A 15,714-nucleotide genomic window follows, 5' to 3' on the forward strand; every position below is an offset into this window, starting at 1 on the left:
GGAGGGAAAGCAGCCCAGGCCTGCAATATAAAGTGGATTGTACACAGAAAAAGCCTCTACTTGTTTTGAAAAGGAAAAAATGTGGAGTGCAAGGAGCAGGCCTGGCAAGTGTGTCAGCAGGGGGTTGAGGGAAGTGGGATGGCATCCACAGAGCCAGATGCACCTTGACACGTTACAGCCTGGCTCCCGGGGTCTGATCCATCTTGCCCCATCACCTTAGAAGGAAGGACAGACTCTCCCCGATGTCCTTACATGCCCCCCATCCACAAACCAAACAGCCGGGCAGGTGGGAATGGGAGCATGACAATCCGTGGGGGAACAGCACACAGGCAGAATGGTGGGTGCTGCCATCCTGGTGGTGCTTCAAGGAGGGAAAGGGCTGGGTCCTTGTGGTATCTTGGATATGGGATTTCAGTAACCACCCACATACATCCCCACAGCTAAGGCGTTTAACCCTAGTTCTGAAGTAGAAGGAAAAGGAAGAGGAGGAGAGAGCAGCCTTTAAAGCTTGGTGCTTCCTTTCCGGCCACATGTGCTGTGCAGAGGAAAGGCTGTGCTGCTGCTCACTTCCACAGGGTGGTGAGGCAGGACAACGTCTGAGCTCCTGGGCGCTTAAAAACGTTAAGGTGACCCGTTTAACCAACGCCCACTGGGCTGATAAGGGAGTCCGGCACCACTGGCTGAGAGCCTCGGGAACAATAACACTTTTGCCTGCCTGCAGCTGCCTTGGTAATTTTCATACACGGAGAGCGAAAAGAGAGAGTTCTCAGAATTCCCAGAAGCCATAAAACTACTATGTGACTTTCCTGCCTACAGCTGTTTGAAATGGCCAGGAACCTACAGGTATTGCAGTCCTTTCCCTTGGCAAAAATCTGGAGTACTGTCAAAGGAAATATCCCTGTACTCAGATTTTCTAATCCGGGTGCCCTTTGTGTGGACATCAGCTCTGCTCCTGCCCTTTTACTTGACCTACAGCATCTCCCCTTGCTTCAAAGCAGATCTCCCTGCACAGCCATTCCCAGCACCACTGTTCTGCTGTAGGTGTCCTGTACAGGTCAAGATAGAGGGCATTTTTTTGCCCTTCTCTTAATTGCCCCCACATTGTTAGTCATGATGCCCGTGCCTAGCAGGGGATACCCAGCCAGTTGCTCATTCTTGAATTTTCATTTATTCACAGCTTTTTGCCTGCTGGTAACTCTAACTGCTCCCATGATACTCAATCTACAAGTATATGCTAGCGTTTTTACAGCAAGGACACCTGGCCAGCCAGCCCTCTTACAAGCGGCTGGGAAGTAGGAAAAATCCACCTCTGAACTTGGCAGTGACCATACAAGCACCTGACCTCCAGGTGTAACCTCCCACTTACATAATTTGCCACTGTAACCCTCTGAGGGGCAGCAGGATCACTGTGGCTCCTGCTGGTGTGTCTGTGATAGATCTTAGAAGTGATCTGCTCATGGAAGATTAGCTCTGGGAAATTGAACAGCTCTGTCATCTTCCACTGGGGACCGTGAACTGTGCAGTTACCCCTCTAAAGCTGTTTCTGTTTCAGCTGAAATAGGCCCTTCTTTCCCAACCTCTAGGGCATATGGACAAAAGAGCATAATACTACAGAGTGAGCTGCAGCTGATCCTTTCTCTGAACACTTCTTTGGCTGCATTTCTAACTCAGTGTAAAATGATCCATCCCCACCAAGATTCTTGGCACACGAAGGACCAACAGCTTTACAGATAAAAGTCTCAAAGGAACAACACTTAGCCCAAGAGCTGACTGTCAGGAGTCATGCAGCACTATGTCAGGGCACACCCATTACCCTGTTTGCATTTGTATCTGCAGAAGCCAGGCATGGGTTTTTCAAACGTGTCACTTTCTTACAGAAAGGCAAATTATAGCTAAGAGCATCCTCAGTTCCAAAAAGCATGCCTTGTTCCAGCAGGATCTTCTCTCTTTTGCTTATACAGAGCCAGCAGAAACTTGTCATTCTACCATCAGGAGATACTATGCTCAAAAGCCTTGCTGAAGGAGAACATAGTTTAAAAATGTACTTAAGGATTAATGACAAGAATTTTCTAGGTGAGAATTTACTCTGAGGGAGTGGGCAGGTGTTGTCTGAACTGATTTGATTCCTGACAGTTTCACTGCCTGCTCTTCCAAGCTGAGAATGGGTCAAATTGCAGTCATCCTCATTCTTGCACATTTTCCTCCTAATCAGTCAGACAGCTGGTAGCTGGATTGTGTGAAGTTCAGAGGATGGAGTCAGAACCCATTATCAGATACATAACAATGCCATGCTGGCATTGAGGTAAAAAAACCCTCTTGATATGAGAGGGAAGAGGTGCAAACAACTTGTTTACATGATCCAACAGGGATGAGGCAGAAGGAAATAAAGCAGCAAGAAGAGATTGATGAGTGCAAACAGGAAAGGCAAAGGCAAGAGAGATGTGTTGCATAGAAAGTTGAGGTAGCAATAGTTTTACAAGGATGACAAACTGTAAAGGTGTTAGAACTGTGGGAGGAGGCAGAGGACAAGCAAGACACGTGGAAGTGGCAGAGGCAGGAGGAAGAACAGCATAAATGCTGAAATGGCAGAGACATGTCAGGGTGGTAGGTAAGGAGTAACAGCAGTGGATCAGGGTGAGATGCTACTGGAAATGGGCACCAAGACACTACTCAGCCATTGCTGTTCTTCAGTGTTTGCTTTTTCTGGATCCCTTGGGCTAGCCAGAGGTAGAAGCTTTGGGACTTGAGCAGGCCACGACTTCTGAGATATTTTCTTGGAAATTTTTCCAAAAGAAAAAACAGCAAGCCAAAGCCATTAAAAATACCACAGAGTTAAAATGTGCCCAAGGTATCACATCCTTAACAAACAAATTGGCCCCTCCTTCCATTTTGAAGTCAAAAGGACAAGATACACTGAAGGACTAAAGGAAGACATTTTAACTCTTATTCTTTCTCCTTCTCCATATTTAAATCTTGTTGATCTGATTGAGAAAGGACACAAGGAAATGCTTTAGTGTCTAATAATCTTGTGACCTAAAGAACTGACTGCCACACCAAGTGGGCAAGAGCAGTAGGTAAGCAGTGTTCAAATACCTCCTGGAGAAAGCAAGAGTGCCCCATGCTAGAGACACAAAAGATCTGCGACCTCTGGAATGTAATTTCTTTCTAATCCAAAATCAGTGATCCTAAACAGATCTTGACTGTCACAGAGAGTACTCACTCCCAAGGAACATGATACTTATTACAGTGATCTTCTAGATACAGACCCTATGTTACATGCCAACATCAAAATTAGTTGCTCTCAAAGCCAGGCCAGGTTCAGCAGGTTTTTTTGCCCTGATCTAGAATCATGTTAAAAGCCTCTTTGCTTGACCACTAACAGAGTTGAGAAAAAACCCCACGATGTGTCCAGCAGGGGAGCGTTCTGCATTAGACAGATGAGTGAGATGTTCTCAAAGATTGCTTCAGTCTCCAAATCTGGAAAAAGGTTCAGAATTTTGATTATCCTGACTTTGCCTTTCCTGGTTTCTTGCTTCTTGGATGCCTTCCTCATCTTTCTCCAGCTCGCACTCTAGCTCTTGAATCCCTGCTGTCTTGGTTTGAAAGACAGGTGTCTGCCAAGAAAGGCAGGAGCCTCTTTTTAAAAATGGAGAATGTAAACCCCCTCCCTCCAAATTACTATAATTTTGAAATTAAGGGGCTCTCAGGCAAAGATATGGGAAAATTAAAATAGAAATACTAGGAAAATTAAAATAGAAATACAGTATGACAAAGAACAACCCCAAAAACACTGCCAGAGTCAGAATCCAAGCTGACCCCCGTCAGTCAGTCAGGGTGTTGGCAGCAGTCCCATTCAATGGTGGCTGCATCCTCCTGGATGACAGATGTGGTTCAGTTGGAGCAGTGCTCCTGTAGAAGGATGCAGTTTTCCTCCAAAGGTCCGGTGATGATATGGAAAGGTCAGGTTTTTCCTCTGGAATCCAGTGGAAAAAGGCTGCCTTGATGTTTCAGATGTCAGTTTTTGTTTGGGTAGGAAAGGCTTGGCTCTTCCCCCTGGGTGGAGCATCTCCCAATGGGATGATGTAATTTTATCAGTCATTCAGTGGGACCCAATGGGATGTTATAATTTTATCAGTCATTCAGTGGGACCCAATGGCCCATTGACAGATGATACTTTCCTGGAGAAAGGATGGGTTGTGGAAAAGATAAAGATGACTGCTCCACCTGGTTTTATCAGATGGCCCATTAGCAGAGAATATCTCTCACAGAGATAAGGATCACTGCCCCAGCTGATTTCAACAGATGGTAATAGAATACATATTTTTGGTCACATCCTGTATTGCAGCCTAAGACATCTACAGAGCTTCTTCCTGCTTCTCTTCAAGACCTTCAAATCTTTCCGCTGCATTCTGAGCACGGATCTCTGTTTCTTTGAAACACAGAAGCAAAGTCAGTGCAAAAACCTGCAATCTAAGGAGCTGCTGGCAGGAGACCCAAGAGAAAGACCTGGAGAGCTGAAGAGTCCAGTGGGATTGGCTGACTCTATAAAACATTTTACCATGGTTTCAGAGAAGGGCATTGTTAAAAGATTTACAAAGGATTTTATGGTAAACCTTGCAAATTAAATGAATTATAAAATTTAGTGTTTGCTAGCACAGGGTGAGATGCTGATCTTCATTGTGTGAGGATAAAAACAGAGCGGAGTCAGTTCTATTAGCAGGACTAATGAGATGGTTAATGCAAGCTCTCAGATAAAAGAAGCACCTGCCTGGAATGAAACCCTGCCCTGCTCAGGCCTCCAGCACAGGGGCAGTATTCAGAGCAGCTGCACTTGCAGACGTTCCAGTGCTGCCAGGACTTCGAAGTCTTCCTGTGAAAAGAGAGTAGAGGACTAGTTGGCATTCACCTCCCTCTGGTTGGAAAGGGAAAAACCTTTTTGTAAGTGAACATGGAACCAACAATGCCACATTTCATCAGCAGTGTGTGCCCGGTTTCATGCTGGTTCATGCATGTTCACAGTCCCAGGCCAGGCAAGAGCGCTGTGTCAGCAAAACATGTAAAGCCAGAGGCCAGTTAAGGCACTGAACGAACCTTGGCATTAAAATCAGACTAAAATCCTTTTCTGATGCAGATATAAAACTGTTACTGGCTCATAGTCTTGGATTTCTCCAACAGAAGTTGGAGATGGCTGTAGCTTGACCAGGAGCAAAAGAAACCCCAAAACACACACCAAAATGTTTGGAGAACAGGAAGAAGCAGCTCCTTACAGGATCCAACAGGCATAAGTCAGCTTTCAATCATGATTTTTCAGTATAAGTAACTGTTGATTGGCTCCTGCTCTAAGCCTTGGAGCATAATTATGTTTTCCAGGTATTTATTTCTGTAAAACAAATCAAAGTCTGTAAAGAAATGCTCCTCTATCTTCCACGGGCGTGCAGAACTGCTACACTTGGCCAGATAATTTATACCAGCACCTGGTTGCTGCTGAGAGAGAAAAGGAAATAGGAGGAAAGGAAATAAGAAAAGAAGTAGGAAATACCACTGGCCTAGTGGCATTCAGGGGAGTTGTAGGGCCACGTCACATCACACACTGTGAGTAATAGATAAAAATGTCCTATCGGAAAGTAGCACATTGAAACTACTACAATCACCTGCATAATAGCAACTTCCTCTTTTACTTCTAATTTTCTTTCTCTGTTACAGATTTACTATTGGTGTTGGCATGTTCACCTTCAAACTCTTCTTGAGCTGAAGAAATTATAGTCCTTAAAGTCCCTAAACTTAATCTTTAGTTGCAATGCCTGTAGGGCACTGTCAGGATCAGGTTAGTAATGTGCTCCATTTGTCCATCCAAATTACCTAGGCAAAGCCAGCTGGCCTCTGACTTTCTCTTGCACCTATCTAGACTTAAACTCTAGCCCCTAGGGAGTCCTGAGTATAGATATTTCTAAACACAAATGAATATGCTAATTACTTAACATTACATCCGCAGCAAGAAAAGGCAGCGTGAGAGCTGCAGCTCTGGCTGTACAATGGAGTCATGAACAACATCACTCTGCCTTGGGATTGAGTTCAGAACCAATGGGAAGAAATTGCACAAGACAATAAATCTAAATCCATTTCCATGTCATCTGAATGTAACTTGCTTTTTCATGAAAGCAGACTAATGCCAGGCCAGCCATCTATACAATGCAGTTCATTGTCACAGGCAGTCTCAAACAGCCTTCCACATAAAGAATTAAATCAGAAGCTCAACTTGATCTCCTGGGCAAGGCAACCACCAGGATAGCAGCAAAAGTCCACCTCAATGGGTGAAGCAAAAGCCATCATGCAGCATGGGGAACTGATCTACCAGGGGGGTAAAACTGAGACAGTCACAGGACAAGCAGTCTGCTGTCACATCACAGGAAATCCACCAGCCACAGAATCCATTTTCTGTGTCGTTCCGGCACCTGCACAAAGCATCAGAGCAAACCTAAACCACTAAAGAACGACTGGTCTTCCAAGGGATCTGAAGTCAGTGTATTTCATATAAGTCAATTCATTCAATTTGCAAACTGATCTAATGACAGAAGCATTTATTTTTACCTCTTTTTTTTCTTCCATATTCATTCCAAACACATCTTTTCCTACTATGTATATATCCTTCTCCCAGTTCTTGTCTAGGATCATATGCTGCTTAGCAGCCATGTGGTGCATTCTTATGTCCAGAATGCAGCAACAAACCCAAAATCACACACTACACTGCAAGCCTAGGAGAAAGACCCCCTAGCAATCTACAGCCCTAGGAGAAGGAAGTAAAACCACAGAGAGCCAGCAGGAACAGCTGCTCTCTGAACGGGAAACATCAGTGTTATTCCAGAGGAAATGCTTACTAAGGGTGAAACAATAAATTTGTGCTCATACACTGTACGGGAGACCTTGCAGCTATTATTAGAGGAGTTCTCCTGTGCTCCTTTGGCTGGCAGACAAAAACCACAACTCAAACAGGAAAGAAAGTGTCGAAAGAGAAACAAGTGTCAGTTCACAGTTCACAACTGTGCTCTGGCCAGAGGGAGACAAAAGACTGGATACCAGATAAAATGCTCTTATTCCTAGCAACTGGAGTCTTACACTTCCTTTTTCAATAAGAACATCATTAATTCAAGGATGGAACCCATTGCTGAATCATCTGAAAAGAAAATCCAGGTACCACTGAAGAAAGCTCCAAATCCAGAAGAAAAGTGACCTCTAGAGCACCAGACCCTAAGGATCTCCTGTCTCAATGATATCTTTTGCTTCCCAACTCAAAACCCCCCAGTATATTTAAGTACACCTTATGCTGGAAACCTGACACTGTTTTTTTTTGTCAATGCTCTAGTTGTGGGCAAACCTGGCATTCACAAGGAATCTTCTCATACACATTATGGATGTGTTCTGGAAATGATTGATTTATTGACGATATTTACTAAAGAGAATGCACCATGGGGAAGAATATGCCCCCACATATGTGACTCTATATGAATCACTCATTTGGTGGGTTTTTTTTCAAATGTCAAGATTTCCAAAGCAGGTGGCAGTTCTGAGGGAGATGGGGGTGTGCCAGGAAGGATATTGAAATCTCCAACTGTTTCCACAGGTGCTGCCAAACCAAATTAAATAAAAGGCAGTCACCAATCATTTTAACACTTTAGCTGATCACGTTTATCCCACTGCACCAGGAACCTCACAGAAGGGCATTTTGACGTGTAGTTTTCTGTACAAGTCCAGCCCAGATGCAACTAACACCTCTGTCTTACAGGAAGTGTGGTTTATCATCACTCTCAGCTTCATGCAATGGGCTGGAGCCTGTGTAGCTCCTCACTGCATTCCACCTGGGGCAGTCAGGCAGGAATCTTGTGATAAAATGCTGGGAGCTTGGCTTTGTCCATACCAGGACCTCACTTCAACTTTCACACCTTGAATACTTCTCCCCAGTGCTGTCAAAAACCTAACTGTGCCTGCAGGGAAAGAAAATACAACCTTTAATTATAATGCCTTCAGCCAACAAAAATAAATCTGGATTCTGCAGAGGATGCCAAGAGGGATGAACAGCCTATGTGGGAACTGGCTACACTCAGGATTAAGAATTTGCTGTTTAATAAACACTGAATACAAAGCAATCTGAAAGAAAATAGGCTTGATGTAAAACCCTGACTTCTTGTCTTGGCAGATTTGGCTCTCTCATTGCATAAAGGCTTAATATAATCCTTTTTAAAAGAGCTTTGCTGTTACAATCACATTCTTCAAAGCTGTAGGTGATGCAGATGTGCAAAATGCCTGGACAAGGCAGTTCATTCACTTATCTGGGCATGTTGATGGATATTCCCTGTTTCTTGGGGAATATGCTTGAGATGTAACAATGCCTGCTCTTGATAGCCAATGTTTAACCTTAGTTAAAATCCTGGGGAGGTCTTAGTCTCCGTGACATCTTGCAGCAAAGTTGGCATGTTAAGCACATGGTAGCAATGACAATTCTTTTATATTTCAATGATTTTGATGCATAGCTTGGTTTCCTCCCTGCACAGCTGTGGAGTAGGGCTGGTTAACTTCTCTGGTTTGGGAGAAATGCAATGAAGCACAGTTGGGATGTCCAGACTGGTAAGAAATTGAGTCATTTACCCTCTGTAGGGTAAATGACTCAATTAAATTCTTAAAATGCACAGTAGAAGCTCCACAATCAGGCATTAGTTTTGAAATATTAGGAAGCCAAAGAGAAGCAGTAGGAGTGATTATTGTTTAAGTTTTCCTGCTGTGCTGCATCAGCTTAAGGGGAAAGAAAAGATAGGTCCCATGAGGGCATGGTAAGAGGGAGAGCAGTCACTTGGGAACACTTCCATTGGGTTTGTCCATATTAGCCCTTTCAAGTATTTTGTTATCCTTACTAAAGACCATCTTGCATTGGGAAGGCTGTTTGTGTCATTGCATTGATCCTAGCACTTAACTAAAGCCCAATAAAAGACAGACCTAAATGAAGCTCACTGGAGAGGTCACTCTAGTCCCAAGTGCAAATTTCGGGGTAAAAATACACCTTGTTCTCACAATGAAGGTACTCTGTGAAGGCTTTAAGAAGTGATCAAGGAAGACTGAATAAAAGCTGAGACCTCAAGCCAAACCTTATAAATTTCCTGTAAGTACCTCTCTAAAACAATCTCATCTATCATTGTTCTCTCTCCCTCTCTCCTCCTCATCCTCGAAACATTTGTATTTCTGTTACAAGCTGCTTGAGACCAGGTAATTGGATCATATAAGATAATAAATACTTCAGGTAACTGAGTGCCTTTGCCTTACAGGACAAAATTACCATGTTCTCAGTATTGTCTCTTACCTACTCTTTATAATCTCTCTCATTATCACTTTTTCTTTTACCTAAGAGCCAGTGGAAAGAGAAAGGATACCTTGTGTTTTCTGCTGAAAGGCCATTCATTACATTACAATGCAAAAATGAATCCAAGCCCTTCAAAACTTGTTGCCTTGTATGGATCAAGAGAATACCTTTCCTGTGGCCCATTTCCCAAAGTCTTTGTGAAAATGAGCTAAGATTTCTTTTTCTGGGCTCTACTGGCTGAAGCAATTTTGGATCAGATATCCATGCTGTGCCTGTGCTCAGACCATAGCTAACTATGACAATCTGCTGTTAACCTTTTGCTATGCTGGTGTCTGGCCAGTTCTGGCCCCATTCCTTCATCTTGCTCTCTCTTTCTTAGGACAACTACTTATTTCTTTCCTTTAGCTTCTCAGCTCCTTTTGTAGGCATGAAGATAAGCTAACACAGGGAAAAGGACAGGATAACTTTGAGTGAAAGAATAAGATGACAATATGAGAAGCAGCTCAGCAAACCTGAGTAACACATGTGCAGTTTAGTTTTAGTCTGAATAAAGGAAATAGGATGATTTCAAAAACAGCAGAGATTAAACATTTTGGAAATCAGCAAAGAGTCAAGGTCTTGCAGAGGCAAAGGTTGAGAAGGTTAGTTGCAAATTACTTAACAATTGTTTGTTATCTTACACAGGAGATAATACATTTATATCAACAAAGAAAACATTTATTTACATACTTTATTATCAGGATAATTCAGTATCTAGATGAAGATAACTTGCTTTACTGATAAGGCATAAAAAACTATTGCCCTCAGAGAGTGCTATCTGGTTAATGATCTTCAAAGTGATGTTTTACTCTACGTTTTAAAAATTCATAATTTCCTTTTATTTTATTTTCCATAAATCATCCAGACAATCACAAACCACCCACTCTCCCACTGAACATATGACTTCCCTGTGTCATATCTGCACTGCATGTTCTTTGCACTGTATCACATTTAAAATTACAGAAATTCTTTTCACCTGTGACTGCAAATCAAGTTTCTTGGAGTTTATCCCTTGAATGCTCTTGATACTCAGCACATATCTTTATATGTGGGGGTCATACTTTAACTTTGGAAAAGGCCAGTACACATTATGTCAACTGGTCCTTTATTACCTGCTACTTTCCTGACAACCTCAAGTAAAGACTGAACTGCAAGATTGGTGATGCTTTACCATTCTCCCAATTTTTCCTTCTATTGGAATCCCAGTACTTTACATGCCCTGCAGTTTATTTCTTCCAGGGCAGGCTGCCATGGAGGCAATGCTTCCCTATTGCTCTATGTCTGCTTTTAGCATCTGAAAGAAAAGCACACACCTGCCTTACCCCCAAAAGCTGGGCCAGCCTTTGGCTATGACAGAAAGGTGATGGAAATCAGGTAAGAGACCCATGAGGAATCCATGAGCATCAAGATGCCTCAGTGAGTAAGTAGTACAATAAATTGAAAATCTGCTGGTGACAGTTCTGAGCATTTCTACAAATTAATGCAATTTGTCAGTCACCAGAGCTGTTGATGAGATAGTGCTCAAATGAGACTGAGTTAAATGCACTGCCTGAACTATGGCATTGGTCAATCATAACTTCTCATGTGGTGACTCTTGAGCTTCAGCACAAAAGGTTTGAGCTGAAGTGGTTTTGTTCACACTTGTGAAGGACTTAGATGCTCACTAGGGCTCAGCTAACACAGGGTCGTTTGCCCAAAATTTTGGATTTATCAACTCCTTGATGTCTTGTAGGATTTCATCCAGTGCCTTTTCATCATCAGAGAGTAGCTAAAGCAGAGGGAAAGAATGGATGAGAACTGAGGAAAAACTCCATTAGTAGTCAAGGACTCTTGCCCCAAGGATGGGGCAACCTGTGCCAGTGCCTCACCATCCTCACAGGGAAGAATTTCTTTTTAATATCCAACCTGAACATAATCTCTTTTGGTTTGAAGTCATTCCCCCTTGTCCTGTCAGTACGTGCCCTCATATAAACATGAAAGATGTACACATACTCCTGGTTCCCTCCCAAAGAGGACACAGGTTTGGCAGCTGGGAGAGGGAAGCTCATATAGTGGCTTTTCACACTGCTTTTACCTTTCCCACTACATGATTCAGAACCCGACAGAAACAAGCTGCATCTGAAAGCAGATGGAAACAGCCAACTCTGAACTGTGCCAGGGAAGCTGAGGAGTTTTAGGATCAGGGTAACACTGGGACACATGTATGAGGATGTCCCTTCTCCCAGTGAGTGACACACCCAGAGAAACAGCTGAATGACAGTACTGATGGGAGTAACTGTGACTCTACCACGGTCCTACTGATACTCAGACAAAGAGCTTCTGCCAAGTCACTGCTTCCTTAGATTCTTGACAAGCTGCAATGTCACACGGATAAGAGACACCCTGAAATCCAAGGGCAAGATCTTGTCCTCCAACACACCCCACAGCAGCCCACCACTCCCTTACCACAACCTAAACCACGCACCGGTCTGTTCTGCTCAGCCTGGGCTTTACTGAGCCAAGGCTCCCTCCCTTGGGTCAAGAAAGATGGATGAGATCATGCTTTTTAGGCAGATTAAGCTTGCATTGCCTGTGGTTTGCCAAACATCATTTTTCAGTCTGCTGCCAATGCCCTATTGCTTACAAAGCAAAACATTCCTCCCTTCCAAGCGCCCTTAAGCATCCCCTATGTACAAAGAAGTGTAAAGCTATTCCCTGCTAAGTCAATTAAAGCCAGGAGAGCTTCTTTTCTTAATCATGGATCACAGAGCATCCCTGCCAGCCTGGCATCCTTTGGAAGGATGGTTCTAAGAAGTTCTCATTTAGCAACTCTCCTATTTATTAATCCCAAAACATCTTTCCCTCAGATCTCTTGGCCCACACTCAGACAGGACAGCCAGTCTGTTCATCCAGCCACATCAGGCAGCACAGCCACCGACCAGAAGAGACCAAGGGAGAGACCTTGCTGTGTTGTCCCAGCTCTGTCTTTCCACTGCCCTGGGCTCCTTATCCCTTCTTTGCCTACCTTCCAGCACCCATCAAACTGACAGGGTGGTCTGTCAGGTATCTGAATTTGCTCAAGCGATTAGGATAATGCCAAAGCTGATCTCACGTTTGCAGGCAGCTCTGCAGACAAGGCACACGTGGCTGTCACTATTGAGAAAGAAACGTGTCAGGGAGTGGGAGAGGTCAGGGTGACTATCTAAACAAGCTCTGTGTGTTATTTCTTGAGGTTAAAGAGACCAGTGTGGACAAAATAGCCTCAGCAAGAGATTGACACCAGCACAGGGCATTTCTGAGCATGTTTGCAGGGACTGGAAGGTAGCCCTTCAAATCTGAATCAAATGGTGTGGCCAGCAAAGTGATGCAATATAGGATAAATTTATCTTAGGAGGTCAGCAAACGTTTTGTCCAGGGAACAAACACATGACCTAGAGAAGACTATTCTACACAGAAAAAGACAGGAGATGGAAATACTCGCCCCAAAAACCTCCTGGGGCTCTGGTGGTTTGTGGGGACTGTAAGTACCCTGGGCTGTGGAGAGAAGCACTGGCACAGATCAGGCTTTGGAAACCTCTTCTGGAACAAAACTGCTCTAGAGGGAGAAAGAAAAGGCCTGATGTGGTGAAGCACGCTGGAGGTATCCCACAGCTTGGGGAGTTCTGGAGAATAACACATCAGAACCACTTCAACAGCATTGACTCTGCTGGTGAAAGGGAAAGCAAAAGTGATGATAAAATACAGGGCTGAGAAAATCCATGGAAAAATTCCTGGTCCCTTACCCCAAAGAAGGATCTAAACCATGGGCAGCTAATCCCATGTTTGGTGGTTGTTAGGTCCTTGGTGAAGCCTAGGACAAGTAACTCGAAGCCAAATTTAGTCTATGTGTCTGTAAAGCCATTTTCCTTCTGGTGTACTGCTAGCAGTCAGCATCCTGCAGAGTTGAGAGTGCCCTAAACTGCCAGTAATTGCATAAATAAAGGCAATATGTAATGCAGGGAAAGATCCTGTTATTAAAGGGAAGCTGGAAGGATGGAGAGGCAGATGTAGAACCCCACAGCCTCCAGCCCAGACCGACCTGACAAGTCCTCACCAAATGGCTCTTCTCAGCTTCCTGCCATTGGCTTTTGGTAATGAACAGGCACTCCACTTGTAGGCATCATGAGTGGGGTTCTTTTAATGTTTAGTCAAGAAAATTTGCAGTAATGAATGGTCCACTAGCATAATTAAACCCACATTTATACTTCATAGGGTTAGGGTGTTTTTTTGCTATTATTTGTTGTGGAAACCCTCCTTACACCTGATATTCTATGCATCTGTTCAGGAGCCCCCAGTGCTTTGCTGCACCCTCCTAAGGGGCACTTCCTTGGTTTCCACCTACAAACTACCTGAAGCACAACTACTTCTTTCAGAGATCTTACTGGGCCAGGGATTTAATGGTATTTGTCACCAATTCTTACCACTTTTTCTTCTTGGAGGTGTATCTTACTAATGAAAAAAAAATTAGTCTCATAATCCCCATGAATTCTCTCCTGAAGCCTTTCTTGCCCACCAACCTTGCCAAATGTGTAAATTTTTATAAATGCTTCTGCTACAAAGACTTTTTGACTTCCTTATCAGCTCTATCCCCATACTGTGGGTTTTAATGATGTTAATTACATTTCTTTGCCTTCAGATGCATGTTGGTGGGTGTAGGTATAATCTAGGAGTAATCCTGACAGATAGTTTCTTGTCTTGCTGTTCAAATGGCTTTTTGGAAAGAAATATAAAAAATTGCAAAAAAAATCTTGACACAAGTTTTGTTTTCCATCTCACGCCTCTTTGGCAGTACTTAATATTCCCACCAGAAAGAATGGGAAGATTAATGGCCTTGTTCTGTAGCTGTTACAGCTTAAGGACACAGACAGGACTTTGGAGCATGTGGTACACAGCTGGAAAAATATCACATTAAGTCCTTGGCTCACAAACCCTTTTCAGGTCCAAAGTTAATGCAGAAGTCACCAACACAATATGCATTTGGCAGCTGCTCCAATTTGATGTGTATTAAAGCAGGAGAGGTGAGAAGCCCTGGTCTGCGCCCAGAGCTATTGTCTCCCTGTGCTTCTGTCCCACTCCTCAAGGATATCCTTTCCCTTCTCAGCAATGCAATGGCTGATACAAATTGTAGAAAACCCCATCTTCTCTGGTATTTTACCTTGGACATTTCATGCTGGTTTCCAGGACCTCCAAATGGGCTTGTGTAAAAGTTTCTCCCCACAAACCCAGCCAAGATCTCTCCTCTGACATCCCATGATCCTGCCTGGTGCCTCTAAGCCTGGGTCTGATAATGGCATGAATGTCTCCATCCCTCTCCCCCCTCCCTGTCCTTGGAAAGTAAGAAGACACTTGCAGCCCCACCCAGGACACAGCTGTGGGCCCAGGCAGTTCCAGGCCTCCCTTCCTCCACAAGGCTCTTCCCAACATCTCCCCACAGCAGCCACCTTTCCCAGGAGAGAAACCCCACACATCTTATTCTGCTCCCAATCCCATCCTCTGTGCCCTCTTGTAACTCCCCCCAAACCAGGAGCCCTCAGAGGAAAAACAGGCAAGGCAATTTATTTTCCACCCCTAATAGCAAAATATATTTTAATTGCTGTCGCACAGTAGATTATAAACAGCTCTTGGACGTGACAGAACATGTACAGGTTGCATCGTGGAACAGCTGGTGCCAGCGCCAGGACCAATGCTGGGGTGTCCCCTGCCACAGCCAGGGAAGGGCCACCATGTCCGGGGGCACCAAGAGAAGGGACGAGCCGAGGCTGACTTGGAGGTCCGTGGGGAGCAGGGCCTGATGCTGCAGAGCACAGGAACTCTTGGAATCTGCTGTCCCCTCTGGCACATCTGCATTCGGAAGCAGGAGCTCAACCAGCTCAGTTTGCCTCCAGCAGGTAGGCTGGGTGCAATCCATGTAATATCACATTGAACAAATCCAGCAGGAATGTCCCCAGCTCCCACCACAGCACACCCTGTACTTGGATGTCACAGGAGAGCACAGAGCTCACAGATCAGACCCGGGACTGCTTCACCCCCCAAAGCTGGCAGCCACACATCCCAACAGAAAGGACACACTAGGCACGAGGACTCCATAGAGCTTTGGTCTTCCCAGGAACAAATTGTTTTCTGCATGAAAACCAGGACGCATTTTGCTGTAGTAACACTGATTTTCGTGAGGTTATTGTGCAAGGAGCTGTACTGGCTGCCATTCCAAAGCTGGAGGCTTCCCACCTCACAATGGAGGGAGTTACCATAGAAGTGAGCTGCACAGCTCATGTTGGAAAGAACCACAGAAAACAGATTATATTACATTATAT

The sequence above is a fragment of the Sturnus vulgaris genome, chromosome 9 (assembly GCF_052056855.1).
Source record: "Sturnus vulgaris isolate bStuVul1 chromosome 9, bStuVul1.hap1, whole genome shotgun sequence".
Taxonomy (NCBI): Eukaryota; Metazoa; Chordata; class Aves; order Passeriformes; family Sturnidae; genus Sturnus; species Sturnus vulgaris.